Raw genomic sequence first — 22,895 nt, 5'->3', positions numbered from 1 at the left:
TAGGTATGAAGGTTGGAAGACAAATAGATTCTCATTGGTTTCAGACAGTTCAAGTGGGTTCTTCCTTATAGACGAGTAAAGAATGTTTAGGTAACTACTGAAGTCCTTTCTAGCACTTCTGTTTCCATGGATACGCTTATTAGGTTTCTACACCCCACAATTTACTACCAAATGGACAGACTGGAGAGGTAAAGGTGGAGACACAACTTCCCATCTGCCCTCCCTCTCTCCCAGTACGTCCTGTGTGCCTCACCCTTCAGAGTGAGCCACTCAGGCCACCCAGTGAGGAAGGGTGCAGTGGGAGACCTGGAATCTGGGCCAGCACTGCAGTAAAATCTACTTTGATTTATCAGCAGAAATAAAAGAAATAAGAAGAAAACCCACAGAAAAGGGCCATTAGAGGAAAAAACATTGGTCACTGTGGACAGAATAAAAGTCCAACCAAATGAAATAAACACCTTTGGAAAAAGACATGTCATTCTAGGGAAAGTACGATGTTGCTTCTTACTTGCTCTTCATTGAGTATTTGTCCACTCAGTGGGACCAAGCTTTACCCCCTCCCCTTATTTTCCCCCCATGAAAGATGCATGGGTTGAATCCAGCCTTTGGGTAGGTCTTTGTCGGAAAGTACTTTCAAAATAAAAGTATTTTCCTTGGTATGATCTCAACAGCAAAACATGTACTTCCAAAATAAGATGCTTGCTTTGCTAGCAAGCTTTTTTATTGAGTAAGCAACACTATTGTTAGCAAATTTTTAAGCTGTTAATATATACATATATAAAAGCAATAACAACAACCCTGTTCTAACATTATAAATCACAGGGTGAGTTCCCCTTGGTAGACCCAATTGAAAACATTCAGGCCACTGAGGCTTTCTAATTGAAAAGCTGTCATCGTCGTCGTCATCATCATCATCATCATCATCATAATAGTTGATACTGACCAATGCAGTTTTGGTTTTTTAATCCTTCAAGATATAATTTATCTACAAAGTCTCTAATTGATATTATTTAGATACTCAATATAAATTTATTGAATCTATTCAGTTAGAATTTATGAATGAAAAGATAATTTTTTTAAGCCATTGTGGGGGACATTTTATTTCTAATATCCTTACAATACCCAACAGAGCGTATGATAATAAGTATGAGAAGTAGAATATCAAATTTCTTTTCATTTGTATCTATCTCCCAAGGGAATCAAGGGATTATAATCTGTGCATAATCTATTTCAGAGTTCTTATAGAATAAGAGTTCTTATAGACTCTATTTGAGAGTTCTTATAGAATAAGAGTTCTTATAGAATAGAGCAAGATTATGATCCATTTTAAAATATCCCTCAAAATTAATAATATCTTCACTAAGAAAAATAAAAAATATGAACACAAACCTTAAGATTTCCAGCAGATCAGAAGACAAATACGTTCTCTGGGGACCTGGTTGAAACAATATATTCACAAAAGTCTTTTAAATGGAAGCTGTTCACAGAGGGAGTCCCATGGAAGATAACAGTGTGGCTCTGACATGCCAGGTGCTTCTGGAAGGAAAGAAAAGCACGCTATTAGGAAGTATCCAAGTAATCCAGTGACTGCCAGTCTCAGCCATCATGGTCTGTATTAAAACCTACTGTTATTATTAATATAATGTATTCATTTCTGTTATTTTATACCCCCCCCCCATCTTAGTCACAAATGGCAGGGTCAGACGGTACTCTCTCAGTCCTGTATCTAAAAACCTTTAAAGATGAGGAGTATTGAAGAACCGTGCCTGGGGGATGAACACAGAGGCAGCAACTCTGGTATTTATGGAGTGCCCACCAGCATAGCAAGGGGCTCTGCGAGGGGCTGCTTATATCTGGGCTCTTCATCTGAACCACGGGCCTGCCAGTGGAGAGTACTGGCTCCATTTCACAGATGAGAAAACTGAAGTACAGACTCCTGAGGTCAGGCTTAGAACCTGGGTCTGTCTAAGCCCCAAGGCTTCAGGGCTGGCTTTTTCCCTCTTTCACTCCGTGGCCTATGTGGTTTAGAGAAACATTTCACAAGCAGAATTGACAAGACAATAGACAAGGCTGCAATTTATTAAATTAATTCAAATATCATCAAATTCAGACATTTTCTTTCCTAATTTGCTTTAGTTTTATGTATAATCCTGTCTTAATTCAGTCACAGAAATACTGATTCTCTGTTCTCAACAGGGCAGTTTGTCTCCCATTTTGTTCTTCAGGTAAAGAGAGAAAACCCGCTGGCAACTCCGCAGCCCCCCTGTTAAGACCGCCATGTCCGTTTGTGTGCTGTGCACCATCTGGGGGATGCCGTCCTCTTCCTCTGGGGTCTCTGCCTCACCTCCTGTTCCTTCCCCGGGACAGCAAAAGGGGAGTGTGTGCCTGCTACAGTTGAGGCTGGAAGCCGCAGCTTCCATGGCATCTCTGAGTGCTATTACTGTATCTCCTCGTGGCCACGTCCTTCTGAAGGTGACCGGGCAAGGCTCGGCAGGGCACCATCTAGATTTCCATTCTTCTTAGTTAAACAGCGACGTGTCTCTGGTTGCTCTGGTGCCAACACAGAGCAGCCCTCAGCCCACCCTCCACCGGAGGTCCCAGCACCCCCTCTCACAGCGCGTTTCAGGGTCACTGCCCACCAATTAACCACGTCAAAACCTCCCTTGAAGTTCCAGCTTTTAATGCCACTGACTTCTGAGTATTGGGACTTTTAGTTCATATCCACACCACATTTGGGAAGCTCCTCCAAAAAGCTGGAGAATGATGGAGCAGGAAGGTCACACATAACTATAAAAAAAAAAAACAACTTATTTTATTTTTGGCAACAAAAGCTTAAGTCATGAATAAAGAGACAGGGGGAAACGATTGATAGTCCTTTCAGAGTTCTGTAGGACTGGAGCCTGGGATTATTACATGGGGGAAAAAGAAAAAAGAACAGAGCCAAACAGAGCTAGTTTATCTTTGCTTAAGAGAAAGAGGAAGAGCTTGACAAAGAACTGGGAAAACGAAGTATTTGGACCATAGGATCTAACCTAAGTGACAGGGATAAAAATAAACAGAAACTCTTCTTAACACCTTGTATACTAGCATTCTGTTTTCTTCATATCCCTCAAAAGCAAAATTTTAGGAGATATGCTTGTACACCCTGCTTCGCATAAAATCCAGATGGCAGTTTTCAAATTCACTCGGCCACTGTTGACTGCTCATTTCTTTATGAGTCAATCAGTAAGTCAGCAAACTCCAGGAATATGGAAATAAGCAAGGTAGTCCTCCTCTCGTACCTGTTAACTTATCTTGAGTAGGATGTCAAAAATTTTAAGAAGGGAGTGCTAATAAGTGTTTGAAATAATGCGATCTGGGGGCACCTGGGTGGCTCAGTGGGTTAAGCCTCTCCCTTTGGCTCAGGTCCTGATCCCAGAGTCCTGGGATCGAGCCCCGCATCGTGCTCTCTGCAGGGCAGGGAGCCTGCTTCCCCCTCTCTCTCTGCCTCCTTGTGATCTCTCTCTCTCTGCCAAATAAATAAATAAAATCTTAAAAAAAAAAAAAAAAGAAAGAAAGAAAGAAAGAAAAAGAAAGAAAGCAAGGAAGAATGGGGTCTGGACCAGACTGCCTAAGGGTGCTCCTGTTTCAGCACTTACCAGCCATCTGACCTGGGGCAAGGTATTTAACTCTTTATTTACCCTCAGCTTTCTCATCTGCCAAATGCAGAAATGATATATTTCCCATGCAGGTTTTTGTGATCATGAAGTCAGATCACCTAGAGAAAGTGTTTGGCACAATGAGTGGAACATAGTAAGAACCCAGCAAATATTAGGGAGAAGTAATATTCCTGCTGTGTAGCGGACCATGATGTCAGCAAGGCAAAAAGTGTTCCAAAGCTTTAGTGAGTTGGAATCCTCTCTGTAGGGGCTGAAGGCAATCAAGAAGGCAGCAGTGGAAAGGTAGCATTCAAGATCCACCATAACTAAATACGCACAAATGACTAGGCTTTTACAGAAATCCCCTTTAAGCTGGAAAATGAGCTACGTTAGGAAAAAAAAAATAGGTCCATGAAATTAGACATTATTTCCCAGGATATGGTGTGAAAGTAGATATCTACCATAACAACACAGCCAGGGAATGATACAAAGAAGAAACTCTATGTATTGCTACTAAGAAAGATACAGTATCTTGCCGAATCCTGTTTTACTCAACTGTAATCCAAAATGACACCATGGCTTTTAAAGGAACTTGGCAAGCTCTAGACATACCACTTTTAAACTTAGCTTCAAATTTAAATCACAGGGCTTGTGACTCAAATCTCCAATGTGACCTTTATAGGGTATTGTTCAAGAAAACATGTCTGTCATTGTGCAGAGAAACTATACACCCTTTTATTCTGGGAAGTATAATGGAAAGATGTCCTATATTGTTATAAGCACAGAGCCACAGAATGATTGTGACTTTGATTCTTGAGAAGCAATGAAAACAAAGACTTTACTTGATTTTGCATCATTCATTTAGAAATGTTGTCTTCTTCCATTAATGAATATTCTTACTCCCCCCTACTCTGGACTTTTTAACTCAAAAGAAGCTTAGCAGGAATCCCATCATTTATAGATTTAAAATGTCCTTCTGTAGTCTCTTTTCAAGGGCTTACTGAGCCATGCTACGTTGTCCTTTGCCAGACACATACAATATTGCTCTAAACAGAAGAGCTAGAAGCACAGTGGCTTGAATTCTCCCACATCCCCCGCTGCTTTATGGCCCAGAGAGGTCTGCATTAGGAGAATGAATGAGCCCGCAAAGCTTCTGGTAGCATCGTTCCCTTCTCACCCTTTTTCATCCCTTCCACTGAGTTGGGAAATCCTACCAATGCTTCTTCCCATTCATCCAACTCATGACATTATACTTTATGTACTCCCCTAAGCTTCTAGCTGGTTTTCTTTCTTGTAGCTCATCCTGAAAACAGTTCAGAGATCAGTCATCCTCTCTGACTGGTCTAGGGTAGTGTCAAATATTTGGAAGAAAAATGAATGAATGACTACATAAATGAAATAAAATGCAACCCTAATTATGTATATTCACTACCGAAGAACCTACAATGGTGCCCTATTGTCTCAAGGATGAGTTCTAAGTTCCTCAAATTATGACCTATTTGGCGACTGGAATGGTGATTTTACAGAGTTGGAGAAGAAGACCAGAGTTTGAACTCCAGAGTTCCAAACTTGAAATTCTGTAGTGTGGCTCAGAGCTTCCGGCAGGGTTTTGATGTGGAGTTTGATGTAGTGTGTGTCCCTAAAAATGAATGTGGCATCAGTGGTCAAAATGAGGGGGGGGGAAAGGGCAGGACTGCTGCAAAGAGAGTGAATTTGAGAGAAAGCAGTGAAAATACTGAGGAAGGACTAGACAGGAGAAAGAGGCAGGGAACAAAAGAAATTCCATCAATTTGGTAGAATTCATAATAAAATAAGAGAAGTGGTCAAAAAATGTAAGAATAGTTTGAGCCTTGGCCTGTAAGAACACTGACAAAATGTAGAATTCAAGAGGGGATCTGGCACGTGTCTGCATGCCTGGGAAGTGGAAAGCAATAATGAACTCTGCTTGGAGGTGCAGAGTTGGAGAAATGTGACATTTCTTCCTATGCTTATGAATACTGCAAACCCAAGCTTTGATAAATCCTTCCCCAAAGAACAGTTCCAAATTTCAAAGACGAGGTCTTTATTTTTTTCCAACTGGGATATAATTTACATATGGTAAAAGGCACAGATCTTCAGTATACGGTTTGGTGAGCTTTGTCAAAGATACACTCCCAAGTAACCTGCATACTAGTTAAGATAAAGAGCATTTCCATCACCCCACTCTTTTCCAGGCAAATCCTCCCAAAAGGGGAGTTCTGATTTGGGTCACTATAGAGAGTTCTGTCTATATGTGAACTACATATATATAGAATCATGTGGTATATATTCTTTTTTTGTCTGGCTTCCTTTGCTCAACATAATAATGATGATTTATTCTTGTTTTTAAATCTATTAGTTAATCCATGAGAATTACTCCGTTGTGTAAATGTGTAGTATTCCATTGCATGAAAACACCAGGCTCGTATTGACGGACATTTCAGGCTGATCCAATCTGGGCCATTATACACAAAGCTATTAAGAACTTCTTATTCAAGGTTTTTTTTTTGTGGCTATATCTTCTCATTTTCTCATGTAAATAACTGGGCATGAGGTTGCTCGGGCATAGGGCAGGTACATGTTTGGGTTTCAAAGGAATCACCAGTTTCCCAAACGTGACTGTACTATTTTACCCCTCACCAGCACTGCAGGAGTCTCTGCCTCCCCACGTCCTCATAAGCATTTGGTGTCATCAGTGTTTTTATTTTTAGTTATTCTAGTGGGCATGAAGTAGTACTTAAATTTCCATTTCCCTTATGACTAATACTGTCTTTATTACAACTTCAAACATGTTTTGTATATTGTATTTTCTTCTGTGAAGGTTTTGTTCAAGTCATTTGCCCTTTAGGGGAAGGATGTTCTTTGTCTTTTTAAATTACGTTGTAAAAGTTTCTTTATATATTCTGAATTCAATTTCTTTATCATATATATGTATTACAAATTATTTTTCCAGTCTGTGCCTTCTCTATTAACAATGTCTGTTCATGAGCAGGAGTTTTTTATTTTGGTAAAGTCCCCTTTATCAGGTTTTTCCAAGAGTGTTAGTGCTTTTGGTACCTTAAGGTACTGTTGTCATCTTTTTAAAAAATACTCCTACATTTTTTTTTTCTAGAAGCTTTACAGTTTTTGTTTTCATGTAAAAAACTATGATATATCCTGAATTAATTTCCGTGTGAGGTAAGCATTAAGTTTCATTTTGTTTCAATACAGTTAATAAATTGCTCCAATACTATTTGTTGATAAGCCTTTCCTTTATCCCACGAAATTGCTTTGGCGCTTTTGTTGAAAATCAACTAACTACATAATTGCTTCTTTCCTGATACCAATTCTGTTCCACTGATCGACTTTTCTATCCTTATCTAATACCATATTTTCTTAACTATTGATGATTTTATGTAACTCTTGTAATCAGGGAGTAAGAGTTCCCCAGTACTGACATTCTTTTTTTTTTTTTTTTTTAAGTTTGACTCAGTAGGAAAAAAAAAAAAAAGAGGAAAAAATGTTTTAATTCTTTTAAGTCCTTGTACTTCCATACAAATTTTAACTTGTCAATTTTTACCAATAAGCCTTTTTGATAGAACAACAATAAAACCTTTTGGGACTACATTACATCTCTCCATTATTTTGGGAAAAACCAACATTTTAACAATGCTGAGTCTTCCATTCTAGAACATACTATGTATCTCTCCACTTATTTACATCTTCTTTAATTTTTATCAGAAATGTTTTACAATTTTCAGTGTATAGGTCATGTACTTATTTATTTAAATATATTACTACTTTAGGATTTTGATACTAATGTAATTGGTTTTGCTTTAAATTCTACTTCCTAATTGTTTCTTAGTGTATAGAAATAGAACTGATATTTTGCATTGACCTTGTATCCTGAAACCGTGCTAAATTCAATACATTTTTGCTAAGTTCAAATAGGTCTTTTTAGGGCCCTTAGGGTTTTCTAGATACACAATCATGTCATTTGCAAATAGAGACGATTTAATCACTTCTTCCTTTCTAATCTGTAAGCTTTAAAAATTTCTTTAACTGGTTAACTCTATTGCATTGGCTAGGATCTCCAGTACAGTGTTAAACAGAATTAGTGAGAATAGACACCCATGCATTCTTCCTGATTTAGGAGGAAAGCATTCTTTGTTTCAACATTGTTAGTTGCAGATTTTTCATAGACTTTCTTTATCAGGTTAAGGATGATTCCTTTTATTTGTAGTTTTGCTGAGAGTTTTTATGATGACTTGGTGCTAAATTCTGCCAAATGCTGTTTCTGGGTCTACTGACATAATCATATGATTTTTATCCTGTATGTGGACTGATTTTTTAATGTTAATGCATACTTGCATAATTGGAATAAATTCAATTTGGTCATGATATATCATTCTTTAAATATATCACTGCATTCTATTCCTAATTGTGGGTCAAATATTTTTGTGTCTATGGTCATTAGGGGTATCAATGTGCAATTTTCTTTTAGAGTGTTCCTTCTCAGGACTTAGTATTCAAGTTATGCAGGTCTCAGAAAATGATTTGGGAAGTGTTGTCTCTAATTCTATTTGTTTCAGATTTGTATTACTTCTTCTTTAAAAATTTGAAGGAATTCATTAGTGAAACCAGCTGGATCTGAATTTTTCTTTGTGGTAAGGCTTTTAATTATAAATTCAATTTATTTAACAAATATAGAGCTATGTCTGCTTTCTATTTCTTCTTATATCAAAGTTAGTAGATTTTATCTTACTAAACAAGAAATTTTCTATTTCATCTAAGATGACTTTGTCTCTTACTGCTTCTTACACCATAAAATAACAATTCCTGAACTTGCGTCTTTTCCTTTCTATTTCACTTGACCAAACTATATGCATCTCTCCTGGCTTTCTTCTTGACGTATTTAACTAAATCTTATTTTTCCTTTTATGTAAGCTTCTGTAGCCCTTACTGATTTAATATTGTGCTGCTTTATTTTTTGGTTATCTTTCATTAGTTTATTTTATCTCTAAAAATAGGTAGAATCCTTGAAGGCAGAAATTACTTCTTCAACTTCATTGTTCTCCATACCATCAAACATAATTTTTTAACATTAAATAAATGTTATGAGATTATTGATTTGTCTACTCTGTGGTTTACCCTAAACATCTATTGTGGATAAGTTTGGAGCATCTTATAATGCCATGAAGCATGGAAGTGTTGAAAATAATGATACTAATAAAAATTATTATTCAGCATGTCTAAAGGCAAAGGAGCCAACCTGAAAGAGTTCCCAATGGCCAATAGGAGAAACAAAATAAATAATGATAACTTTAGACTATGTAACCCAAAACTAAAATAAATAGCCATGAGTCCATAATGACATAAAAATGATTGAATAAACAAATAAATATGAGAAAAGAGAGAAGTCTTCTTACAGAATTTCAAATAAAAAATGTAAAAGGTGGATATGGGGAGATGGAGAGGAGAGGGAGTTGAGGGAAACTGGAAGGGGAGATGAACCATGAGAAACTATGGACTCTGAAAAACAACCAGAGGGTTTTGAAGGGGCAGGGGGGTGGGAGGTTGAGGAACCAGGTGGTGGGTAATAGGGAGGGCACGTACTGCATGGAGCACTGGGTGTGGTGCAAAAACAATGAACACTGTTACGCTGAAAATAAACCAAAAAAAAAAAAAAAATCACCAAAAAAAAAAAAATGTAAAAGGAACGAGGGAAACAGAAAATAATTAGAACAACCAGTAGTAAATGCTACAGAAAATATTTAATGATGAATACTAAAATTAGTGGGCAAAAACTTAAAGAAGAGCATGATAGTTAAATAGCCTCTAAAGTAGCCCCTCTAAAATATTAAAAATTACCTTAGTAGTTTTAACATATGTCCAAAATATTTTGATGCTCTTCTACCCAGGAGATGCAACTTAATTTCTCTCCACTTGACTGTATGCTAGATTTAGTAACTTGTTCTAAATGAATGTAATATTGAAAAAGAAAATAGTAACTGTGAAGGAAATGGGCAGACATTACCTCATTCAGGTGATCAAGATTCATACCATCAGTAAAAGTCTTGTTGATATCATGTGCCTTTGATATAACAAGAAGGGTACTTCACCTCTGTGGTTCCCTAGAATCCCCAAACTCTTGTTTAATCATGGTAAAACATCAGGTAATAAAAAGTGAGGAAGGGGCGCCTGGGTGGCTCAGTGAGTTAAAGCCTCTGCCTTCAGCTCAGGTCATGATCTCAGGGTCTTGGGATCTAGCCCTGCATCAGGCTCTCTGCTCAGCGGGGAGCCTGCTTCCCCCCCCCCCACCTCTCTGCCTGCCTCTCTGCCTACTTTTGATCTGTCAAATAAATAAATAAAATCTTTTAAAAAAGAATAAGAAAAAGTGAGGAAAATTCTATAAGATATCTGACTAATACTCTTCAAAACTTTCAGGGTCATGAAAGACAGGGAAAAACTATGGAATTGTCACAGATTGGAGAAAACTATGGGGACATGATCCCTGTGGTATCTTAGATGGTATCCTGGAACAGAAAAAAGACAGAAATGAAAAACCAGTGAAGTCCAAATAAAGTAAGGAGTATAGGGGAGATTTTTTTTTTAATTTTTAAAATTTTATTTATTTGAGAGAGAGAGAGAGCATGAGCAGGGGGAAGGGGAAGAGGCAGAGGGACAAGAAGACTTTCCACTGAGTGGGAGCCAAACTTGGGACTCGATCTCAGGACCCCGAGATCATGACCTGAGCTGAAGGCAGATGCCTAACTGACTGAGCCACCCAGGGGCTCCCCTGTCCCCCTCTTTTTTTTAAACATGTAACTAGTTGATACAAATCTAATAGGATTTGTTAAAATCAGTCACATCTAATAATACACCTGAAGTGTTCTTGTATAAAATATCACGCAAAGAAAACAAGATTTATCAATGTCTAAAAAAGTTAGTTTGTTCAGAGACAATCTGACATTACCATAAAAAGTGTTTCCTGAGACATAAGGAAATGCAACATTATTTTTCTTGAACTGTTTTAGCTCAGTATTTTCCACTTAATAAAATAGCTGAGGATCTGAAACTGAGAAAATATATTTGAGTACGAACATCTTATGAAACTTAATACTTTTTTCTTTTTCCCCCCTTTTTTTTGCATCATCAAGAGGGTATTACTAAATTCACAACCAACTTGCCTGCTCAGCATGCATTTCAAATGGGAGACAGACTTCTGTATGGGAGTCTGTATGCCTGCAGTGGTCTAACATGGGCACAGAGTTTTCTCCCCATTCTCTGTAGTAATTTAATCTTCCTAACAGCAAAAGAGGTCACCAGCCCCCATAGACCAAAGGGACTAGAGTCATAGGAAGGGGGAAACATCAGTTAAGCATCCAACTCCTGATTTAAGCTCAGGTCATGATCTCGGGGTCCTAGGAGCAAGCCCTGGGTTGGGCTTCCCACCCATGGGGAGTCTGCTTGGTCCCACACACTCTGGCCCTCCCCCTGCTCATGCTATTTTTCTCAAATAAATGAATCTTAAAAAAATAAAGTATGGTTTTGATAAATGTACTGAGGTTAGGTAACCATGGCACAGGTACCATTAGGGGGTCTGAATGAAGAGTATACACAAACTACCTTTATTATCTTTCTAATTCTTTGGTAAAGTAAAATTATTTCAAAATGAAAAGGTTGTTTTTATTTTTAAATAATAAAAAAAAATCTATTGAATCAGACCACATATTTATATTTGGATTCATTGGAAGTCTGCTCAATTATTAATAGTTGAATTTATGCTCCCTTTTGTGAAATACAGTCTAGGTTGAATTTATAACTACACATAAACAATTTTAAGAAATGGGCTAAACAAGAGTAATTTATTAGAAACATCATCAGTAATAGCCATAACAACTATATCCAAGAAGACACAGGCTACCATAGAGAAGTAAATAATAAAAGTCAATATCCAAAACCATTGTCACTCCAAAAGTCAGTGAGATAATACTGATCCTCTTAGGAAATAAATAAATAAACTTACAGATATTTGGTACAGAAATACCAAAATATTTTACATTTTAACTTCTTAAGCAACTTAAAAAACATAAGAAACTTATACTGGTTCTTAATGATAACATACAGGCAGATTATACAATGAAAAACAAAAGCAATTAGAAACTGTAGGAAAACAAAAAGCTATATAATATTAGACAATGTATTCATAGTATATTACTTGGATCAGCAGATGAGTGATGCATATTCATAGTAATTTTTTAAAAGATTTTATTTATTTATTTGACACACAGAGTGAGCAAGAGAGGGAATACAAGCAGGGGGAATATGAGAGGGAGAAGCAGGCTTCCCACTGAGCAGGGAGCCTGATGTGGGGCTGGATCCCAGGACCCTGGGATCATGACCTGAGCCAAAGGTAGACACTTAACGACTGAGCCACCCAGGTGTCTCTCATAATAATTTTTTATTGATTTTAAAGCTTTAGAATCAATCTACAGACAAAACACTGAAGCCTTAATATGGCTAAAAATAGAATATAAATGTAGAATTAACAGTACAAATGAGAGAAACTAGAAGATATTAAAAAGAAAAGAAGTTATGGAAAGGGCAATATTTTCATCTTACTATGTAAGAAATCATTAGATATTATCTAAAGTTAAGAGAGAAATACAGAAATAAGTTTATTATTTTAGGGATGCCTGGGTGGCTCAGTCGTTTAAGCATCTGCCTTTGGTTCAGGTCACAATTCTGGTGTCCTGGGATGGAGTCCTGCATCAGGCTCCCTGCTCAGCGGGGAGTCTGCTTCTCACTCTCCCTCTACTCCTCCCCTCTGCTTGTGCACTCTCTCTTTCAAATAAATAAAATCTTTTTTTTTTTTAAAGAAATAAGTATATTATTGTAAGGTGTATAGGTAATAAGAGAACTAAAAAAGGGAGTATATTGAGAATAGGGAGCTAGTGGCACAAATAAGCTAGATCCTTATCTATGTGGTAGTGAGTCAAAGATCTTTTTGTGTCCTAAGACTCAATTACCAAAGTGGGGGAGGGTGATTCCCCCCACATCACCAAAGGTATCTGAAGATACCAGCAGGGTGTCTAATAATTGAACTCAATTCTGATACTATCTACTTGGAGATGGCATCAGCTTCTACAGGTTAATGGTTTCATCCTATAGGACTGCCTTCCCCCTGACTCACTTCAGATGATAGTTGCAAGGTTGGGTCTTTACTTATGCTTCAGATCCACACACTTCAGATCCCACGACCACTTCCTTGGGTTTCAGATGCCTGTCACAAGTCCAGATTGTTATCTGCATTTCTGACCAACTGGATATAAATCAGAGGTTCCTAAGGCCTCCTTCTTGGGTTTGATTAGTTTGCTAGAACTTCTCACAGAATTCAGGAAACATCTTACTAGATTATCAGTTTATTATAAAATGATATAATTCAGGAACAGCCAAATCGAAGAGATGAGAGGACCAAATACGGGGAAAAGAGTATAGAACGTCCATGCTCTCCGAGTGCACCCTTCTCCCCAATATCCATGTATTCACTGATAAGGAAGCTCCTGGAACTCTGTCCTTTGGGTTTTTATGGAGGCTTCGTCACATAGACATGAGTGATTAAATCATCAATCATTGCCAATAGATTCAACCTCCAGTCTCTCATCTCCTCCCAGAAAATCAGGGGTTGAAAACGAAAGTTCCGATTTTCTATTTATAGTTGGTTCCCAGGTGCTTCCAAAACTTCACCACATTAACATAAACCCAGCTGAGGTAGAAAGGGGTTTATTCAGAATAATAAGACACCCATTTCGCCTTTATGGATATGAAGCAGATTTCAGAAACTTGGGAAAAGATCAAATATTGTAACCAAAGACACTCCTATTCTTTTATCACTCAGGAAATTTCAAGAGTTTTGGGAGCTATGAGCCAGGAACCATGGACAAAGACCAAACACACGTGAGAAATATATATTTGGCCAATCAGATGATTGATATATATTTCTTATAAACCACACAGTATTATAACAGATAATATCTAAATTTCATAAATCAGGAATTGGTGGTTATAAACACAGACACACTCACTCACACTTGATTTAGCCAATATTACCAGTCTATTTAGAACTTGAAAGGCACTAACAAGAGTATAAACACAGAAACAGAAGAATTACAAGCTTTTCTCTGGGCAATAACTCTGGAGGTGGAATCCAGAACTACAGTTTTTCATTATAAGCCCACTGTATTTTTCAATTTTTAAAAGCATATATATATGTATTTTATTGATGAAAGTAAATGTGAAATATTTATTTGGAAATCCTCCAACTAGACTATGCTTCATGGTGCAGCCCTCAGCATTTAAATAAGCTTTTGGATTTCAGAAATTAAAACACAACATTTTCAAACCTGAAATAGAAATAACTGCTACAAATTCTACTCTGTGGCAGATAGTATCACAGAAACAATTTAGAACACATGACAAAATCGCCTACTTCAGGTTATTAGGTGTTAAAGATATTAAAAACTGTGGTTAGAATATTTGTGAGAAAATAGGAAGTAGGTAAATCCCAGCCCTTGATGACTCTCCACGATGGTACCTAACACATATTACAGAAAGGGTCACATCGGTCTTAATAGCTCACTAACACAACAATAGAAGACTGCTAAAATTGGACCCGTCCTGGGATATCCTGTGCCTGTCATTTATTCCCTCTGTGATTTCCAGTGAGCCAGGTGACAAACTGCCCATCAGAATGAGGATCTGTGAGCTATATCCCCACTTTCGTTTCTAGGACACAATACCTCCACCATCAAACATGATAGAACTCAAATGACTTCAGGCATACTATGACACCACAGAATTTATGTCACCTGAAATTAGGGATGTACCTGATATGGCATGAATTTGAATTTTCTGGATATAACAACTGCTCTCTGTGATAGAGATGTGAAAAAAAGTAAAGTGAAGTGGGAAATTTTAAAAAGAGACAAATGTCAAAATAAGAACGATTGTAGAGTCTGTGGATGGTATTCTCATTCATCTTCAAATTTCCTTGGCTCCATGTTTAAACATTTCAAATGAAGAGTTTTTCCAATGTCATTCGATACGGGCAAACATCTGAAATTCAACAGCAGACTTTGAATACTTCTCATCTTATAGGAGCTGTAAAAATGAATGCTGGCTTGCTTTTCCTAAAGAAAAAAAATATATATGGGCTTTTATCCCCCTTCCTTACTGAGAATCTTCCAGCCCTGGCTAAGTTTCCGGATGTAAGATCTCAGAGTTGGACAGTCCTCTATCTAAAAACTCCTTTTTAGCAAAAATTAGGTCCCAGAAAATTTCCAAGTTGTAACAGACTTCAGATTTCTGTTGGAAGTCATTATGGAAAGAATTTATCTGTACCTATATGTGGATATAACTAGAAGAGGACAGTCTCCATAATGTTTTTGTAATAGAATAACAATTAAAAAGTAAATAATGTCTAAATGTTTTAAGATTGCCTTGCTGTGAATGAAATCAGAGCTTAAAGGGACTCCAGATCATGCCACGTGAGCTTTCACAAGCCTTCCAGAAACAGGAAAGGCAAAGATTTAGCTGCCCGGCCAGCCTACACTGTTGTTTCTGATGCATTCACGTGTAGCAGTGGTTGTTACCATTATAATTACTATACAATCTTTTAAGTAAAGTGCCATGAAAAGAAGGACGTTGTCTCATTTACTACTGTATTCCATAATCTAGAAGAGTGTCTGACATAGAATAGGTATTTAACAAGTTTCTTAAACGAAGAACTCCCTTATAATTTCATTGTAAAGAGCGAAGGAACAAGTTCAGGTGAAAGTGCCTTGCAAAGTCGAAAACACTCTAAGACAGGAGTTATCATTGTTGTTATTCAGCATAATCTAGATCCCACTGGGACCAGTGCCTACAGCTCTGACAGCCATTCCCTGCACTTTGGATCCTGCTGCTGGGCTACGAAATCAGACTCACCTACCGGGGAGAGGCAGAACGGCACTGTTGTCAGGGTCTAAATGAAAACGCTGCCTCTACCGCTCATGACTCACTTCTTGGCTGAATGAAGTTGAGCCAGTTATTTAAAACTCTGTGCTTAGATCACTCATCTGTAAACGAGGCGCTGTAACAGGGCCTAACTAATAGAGCTGTTGTGAGAATTAGATGGGTTACTCCATGCAACTTGCTGAAACAAGGCCCGGTGTACAGAAAGCGCTAAGTGCCACCGTGAGAGCTGAGGCTACAACTTCCGTTACTATAGGGATTCTGGAAACACAGAAGGAAATTCAGTAATGTCCGTGCTGTGATTTTTCTTTTAAACTAATGCCATACAAGTTTAAGGACAGATTTTTTTTTTTTTTTTTCCTGAATTCCTCTGAAGTTTCGGTGTGATGAACTACTCTTCTCCATATTTAGCTCCTTAAGGAGCCCCGTGGAGCCTCGGCTCAGTAGGCTATATTTTGGGGGAGAATATGGATATTAGCAGAGGCATTGACTCACAGAGGAAGCTTCAGGGTCTCTATTCACTCTTTGTGGGTTTTTCAAAGCACATTGCTCAATGTGTTTTCACTTTCATGAAGACCTCTCAATGTGACTTAGATGTGACAAGCTTCTTTACACGTAAAAGTTATACTTTTGATTGAGATTTGCTTTAGGAGCATTCTTTGTGGAGGTAAGCTAACATGTCTTCAGATAGCAGCTTCATTCAGAAGAGCTTAGTTTATTATCATTGTACACATGACAGAGCTTGTGCGGTTATGTTTATATTCACTCTTTGCTCCATTAGTATTGAAATCCAGATGTCAGCTTACTTCAATGTAAACATATCAGACTGACCTGAATTTTTTTGGGAGCATTTAAAAGGAAAAGCCCAAAACAAAACAACACACTATTTCTGAATCATACTCCATGGTGAGCAAGAGCTTTCTGTTATAATTTCCAAATTAGGCAAGGGGTTCTCCTGGGGCGGCGCTGGGGTGGGGGGGATATATAGTTTGCCAAAGAAATTCCAAAATTCCCAAAATAAAGCATAAAATGATTTGCTACTTCACTGATTCTTGTTTGTTCTTTTAGAGCACTTTGGGAAATGTTAGCCCATTGGTCTGCATCATTTCACCTCCTTGTAGGGGAAAAACTGTCAACAGCAGCTGTTGCTTCAGACTTTAATAATCTTCCAGGTTCTTTCTAAGAGATCCAAGAGGATATCACCTGAAATTCTCTTTCCACAGGTGATCATGCCAGTAACCTAGTGTAAAGCTTCATAGCATGTGTGTCTCTTTGTTTATGTATTCATGTATATATACATAATATACATGAGGTGTTATTTACTTAGAGCCCAGGAAGCTACTTCTAATTTTCTTTCCTTCTGACTGTACTATACACTTCTAATTACACAACACTATGAGGTTCTTGTACCATTTTGCACATTTTTATCCCAAAATTCAAACCTATTTCATCCTGAGAACAAAAGCTGGCAAGAAGCACGCAAGCGATGAGTGAACAAAATGCAATAAAAAAGCAACATACTGACATGGAAATGTCATGTGAGCTGCTGAATGGCACACAGCTCCAAAGTTTACCAAAATATTTTGAAACACTTTGCCAATGAACATATAAGACTTGCCAGCACCATTCTAGAGATGTCTAACATACCATATAATAAAGAAAATCATTTACAAAAAATTAAATGTTAAAATACATTTTTAAAGAGCTTCCAAAACCAATGTGTTTTCCCCCATTTTTGGCCAAGAAAATAACTTAGATATTACCAAGCTTTCATGTTTTCATGTTCACATTTTACTTGCTGCCTATTGCTTGCCTTTCTTCCTGACAGTCAAATAAATCATTCAATCAACCTGTATTTATTATTGAGAAACTAAGAAGTACAATTTCCCTGGCTCAAATTGCTATTGGTAAGATCCTGCTTCACGAGGCCAGCATCTGTCCTTCTTTATGAGCATATAGTTTTCCTTCCATCCGTCCACCCATCCATGCATCCATCTAACCATCCATCCATCTATCCATTTTTCCAACAAGTGTTAGTCAAGTGTATCTAAGATGTGTCAAGTGCTGTGCTGGTTGCCAGAGAAATAATGACAAACACGAGGGATTCCCTGCCCTCATGGAGTTTATAGTATAGCTGGGAAGATTCACTTTGTGCTAAGTGCTAGGATAAAGAAAGAACAGCCTTCTAAATGGGGAGTAGAGAGAAAGGTCATAAAGGATTTCTGAAAGAAACAGTGTTTGTCCTGAGGCTTTATGAATAAGTGGTACGGGGTCAGAAAAAAAAATGAACAGTGTTAGGAACCAGAAGGAACAGCACAATTAAATGGCACAGGGGGAAAAAGGTAAAACATTAAAAACAAACAAACAGGGGCGCCTGGGTGGCTTAGTGGGTTAAGCCGCTACCTTCGGCTCAGGTCATGATCTCAGGGTCCTGGGATCGAGTCCCGCATCGGGCTCTCTGCTCTGCAGAGAGCCTGCTTCCCTCTCTCTCTCTCTCTGCCTGCCTCTCTATCTACTTGTGATCTCTCTCTGTCAAATAAATAAATAAAATATTAACAAACAAACAAACAAACAAACCCTCATAGAAGGAGGGGCTGGTGTACAGAGACAAGGAGAGAAGTGGCAAGAAATACGATGGGAGAGGTGGGCACAGGTTAGGACTACCCCTATCTTTCTGAGATTCATCCTCCGCCCTCAATCCCTCTCCCCTGACAATTTATCACTTTAATCAATACTGGGTAGGATGACTCTAATGATACACCCTGAAGTAGCAATAAACAATTCAAGTGTTACTCCAGTATTCTTAACATGAACCTCTCCTTGCAACGCAGTGAACCGTCTACAACTAAACACAAGCCACTCTCCACCCACTCCACCGGAGAATTCTGGAGAGCTTTTTAAGTGACAGGTCAAGCATTATGGCCATGTCACCATCTGTGATTTACACTTCCTTTCTGAAACTCAGCATAATGAGGAAAAATAACACAAAACAAATGAGCACTTTGAATGTCAAGAAATAAAAAAGGAGAGGCAACACCAATACTCCTTTAACTTCAAGTAAACGTTCTTCCTTGGCTATCGATCACAGTTTGGAAAACGAGTTTTCAAAGAAAAAATAAAGATCTCAGCACAACAATTTGCCATTATTTCATTATATAAACAATGAAATGTTTTCATAGAAAACATCAAAATCTTAAATTATGAAATTCATGTATTAATGCAATGCTTGTTTATATTCAGACACGTTGATACATACATTCATATGTGCATGTATTTCATAATAGGCAGTGGGGGGAGCAGTAATAATTAGCTTTTATCTTTGTGGGTTAAGTCATAATCACCTCTGAAGACAGAGAGGCAATTTTAGGTTTCAGCTCTTTCTCTTGTTGGATTCATTTAAAATTAAAGTAGAAAAAAGGGTGATTCAAATCAGTTTTACATACCCTAATTTCCAACTGAGAGTTTGTTTTTAGTACTAAATATTTTGTTTCATAATAGTAAGTCCCCAATGGGTAGCTGCTAAATTCCCAAACCAGAAGCAACTATATTTTAGGAAAATATTTGTATCTAGCACCAAATTTATTTTTATCTTAATAAATGATAAAATGTATCCTGTCCTTTTGTTTTCCCCATCCTCTTTTCTTTTCATTTTGGCATGTGAACTTGTAGCTACAGCCAAAGACAGTGGTTGAGAGTCAGTACTCACTGAAACAGCTGGATAGGAAGATGGCATGAAGCTTAGCTGGCTCCCTTCACTAGTCAACCCTCCTTGAGCTCTCCCCACCCAAGTTCTGGGTTCTGGCCCCACTCAATCCAAACAGCCTGTTCTAATTAACCCTTCCACAACCCAGTTGTCTAAAACGATATAGCAAAATCTATCAGCAGGCCCATTTTGGCTTAATCTGTTGAACCTTCTTACAACCACAGCTGTCTAATAACTGGGACTATTTATTTCATCAAGTAGTAACTCCCCCTCACCTATATGTCTGAGCACCAGACTATTAACTGGATAATCGATCAAGATGCCACAGAAGAGACAAATGGTTTCTGTGGAGGAAAGTAGCCAGAGATTCAGCTTCAACCACACCCCACGTCCCCAATCATAAAATAACCTTGACATCAGGATGGAGATTTCCTGTCTGCCCAGCTGTGGGTTGAGGCCCCCCTAGTTCCAGTAACAAGATGACTTAACAGTGGTGTCTTTCAGACACACATCTTATTTCACCTTCACAGAAGTCCAATGATATTATTCCCAGACAAAGAAATAGATGCTCAGAGAATTAAATCACTTGTCCAAAGTCAAACAACCAGGAGTGGGAGAGCTGGAACCAGAACACAGGGTCTTCTTAGTCCCTGGGGGTCTTGTGCTCTAGAAGGGCAATGACTCAAGAAATATCTCAAAAAGATTCCGGGACAGGCTGTATGAAACTCATTATGGGTAATTTCAAGAAATGCATATTCCTGAATTCTGGCCAAGGGCTATCAATTAGATTCTTGGGAGGTAGGGCCGAGAATCTGTATTTCAATAAGCTCTCTAGATGTTTCTTATTCACAGGAGAGTCAGAGAACCACTAATCTAAGTCTTTCTTCTATCTCTAAACTTTGGAGGTTTAGCTTTTCATTAGGGACGCTCTTGGGATTTTTTTATTCACTATTTGGATATCTTTTATGAATAAGCCACAGCCCTGGTCCTCCTAGTCTCACATTTTTTAAAAATTTATTTAACAGATACTTATATAGTATTTACTACATGCTAGACACTACTGATGATTCGATTCTCACCACCTTATGTATTAGATAATATTATAATCCTCATGTTATAAATGAGACATTTATGCACAGAAAGGCTAGAGTTTCTTGCCTCAAGAGTCCCAAGATGTGATCCTAGGCTGTCTGGCTTGAGGCCATGTGTCAACTGCTACAATGTGTTCCAGACAAAGACTTGAAGCTTCAGCCAAGATTTACAGTTGTAATGTGAAGTACTGGAAGAAGATGGCTTCCCAGCCCTTGATGTGAGCTCTGTGGAATGGCTTCGAGTTCCTTAAGATGTCCTCTTGCTCCCTATCCTTGTGCCTTCATGTGCTCTGCGCTCTCTGCTAACATGTCCACCACGCCTTCCGCACATGGCTCATTCCTCCTCATGGGACAAATCTAAATGCTATTGCTGGATGTCCAGGTTGAATTTGATTCCTGTCTTCTTTACTCCCAGGGCGCAGCGCTCTCTGGCCCCATGCGCTGATTACCCACACTCTGCTCCCACCTTCCACAGGAGACTGTAAACCCCTGGAGGGCATACGCTGGGACTTACTTATTTTCTGCTCCAGGTGTCTAGTGATGAGAAGGTGCTCCATAGGTGTGTGCGGCAAAATGAACAGTCATATACAATGTAAGGGAAGGTTATTCGCTTTATGACAGAATTTACCAAAGGCTTCCAAACCCCTGTGTTCATTTACATATCATTAATTTCTGGACAGAAAGCCTGGAGGGTAGAAAGTTAAAGTCATTGCCAACTGGAAGGCAATCCAAATTCCAGATAAAATGTCTCTGAAATTATAATTTAAGTCAGTGGGAAATCTACTATTGATCTATGAAAATGTGAATTAGACACAGGTTTTCAGGGACCCTCCTGTTGCATAAAGGGATGTGGACACATTAAAGTGTGTTGGCTTTGGTGCTATAAATGTGTAAGCAGATGGGGGAAGTGAAGCTTGGCTTGTGAATTCAGTCCTTTCCTCTCCAGCTGGCAGAAGCAAGAAATTTTGAGAGCTCTGCTCTCCTGACTACCGAAGGAGGATCAAGTTTCCTTGCTCTGCAATGACCACTGAAGCCATCTGGGGAAAACAAAATTCTTTCACACAAGAAGAACATAAGGAACAATGGGGAAGCTGCAGTTCTTTGGTTCTTCAGCTCCTGCTTCTAGAAAAGTCTAGCTGGTGTTTTATCTAGCTTATCTCTAAGTGGCCCAGTAAATCAAACAGGATAGTTGAAAATGTTCTACAATCTTAGGGTAAGAATTTCTTACATGCCCAGGAAGCTACTAGAGTTATAATTAAATTCCTCAAACAAGCAAAGCTGCCCCAAACAGACTATCAGCTTCCCCATTTTGTGCAGCTTCCATTCCTGAGATTGTGTACATGCTAAACAGACTTGCTGACATTTTTCTTTCTTTAAGAGAGATTTAGACTTTTTCCCTCACATCAAAGAAAGTATATCAAAAAATACAAAGCAGAATATGTGATTAGCCGAAACAGACCATATTAATTTTTCCTTCTAAACAATACCCTAAGAGGAAAGCAGGCTAAACCCATTATGCTAATTCAGTGATGGAACACTCAGATTATCCACAAAAATAAACAATGTGCTTCAGATAAAACAGACTATGCTGCATCTCCCAATTATATTTCATGGTAAAAACAGGTTTATGGGGGCACCTGGTTGGCTCAGTGAGTTAAAGCCTCTGCCTTCAGCTCAGGTCATGGTCCCAGGGTCCTGGGATGGAGCCCTGCAGCGGGCTCCCAACTCAGCAGGGAGCCTGCTTCCCTTCCTCTCTCTCTGCCTGCGTCTCTGCCTACTTGTGATCTCTTTCCGTCAAATAAATAAATAAAATCTTAAAAAAAAAAAAAAAACCAGGTTTATGAAGCTTTTGGCCTGGTGATTTAAGGAAAATGCCCCACATACTTCATACGAAACATGCAGTTCTATGAAACCCATATTTAAGGAAATCAAGTCCAGTCAGTATTTTTGACCAAAAGTTTAGAAGTACCTCCTGGTCAATGAATGCAGCGTTACTTTCCTGCAAAACTGATCCTATGGGACAACCTCATGCATGATTAGAGAGAGCAGCCCCAAACAAAACCAATGGAAACAATGCATTCCTCACTAAGGAGAACTCATCAATCCCATGAATAAATTTTCCTTTTTCTTGAAATGTCCCCCCGAATTCATTTCCTTCTCAAGAAATGTACTGTGAGGGGTGGCTCAGTGGGTTAAAGCCTCTGCCTTTGGCTCAGGTCATGATCTCAGGGTCCTGGGATCGAGCCCCGCACTGGGCTCTCTGCTCAGCGGGAGCCTGCTTCCCTTCCTCTCTCTCTCTGCCTGCCTCTCTGCCTACTTGTGATCTCTGTCAAATAAATAAAGTCTTTAAAAAAAAAAAAAAAGAAACGTACTGTGAGATCTGATCTAAGCCAATCTGATCATTCCTCAGTATGCGGTTCCTTCTGGTACGTGGGACCTGGAGGTCTCCTC

The 22,895-nt window shown here is 38.4% G+C and overlaps 1 protein-coding gene across 2 annotated transcripts in view; it reads right to left on the bottom strand.

Annotated features, from left to right (window-relative positions):
* The window catches only part of ENOX1 (ecto-NOX disulfide-thiol exchanger 1), a 581,569-nt gene that overhangs the window by 291,166 nt on the left and 267,508 nt on the right, over positions 1–22,895 (bottom strand). For both annotated transcript variants that reach the window (XM_046028124.1, XM_046028126.1), the window contains exon 4: positions 1,390–1,536. The gene's annotated coding sequence lies outside the window, so the exon portion shown is untranslated. The remainder of the gene's footprint in view (positions 1–1,389; positions 1,537–22,895) is intronic.

Source organism: Meles meles, chromosome 14 (genome assembly GCF_922984935.1).
Source record: "Meles meles chromosome 14, mMelMel3.1 paternal haplotype, whole genome shotgun sequence".
NCBI classification, from domain to species: domain Eukaryota; kingdom Metazoa; phylum Chordata; class Mammalia; order Carnivora; family Mustelidae; genus Meles; species Meles meles.
This window is presented reverse-complemented; position numbering and strand designations above follow the sequence as displayed.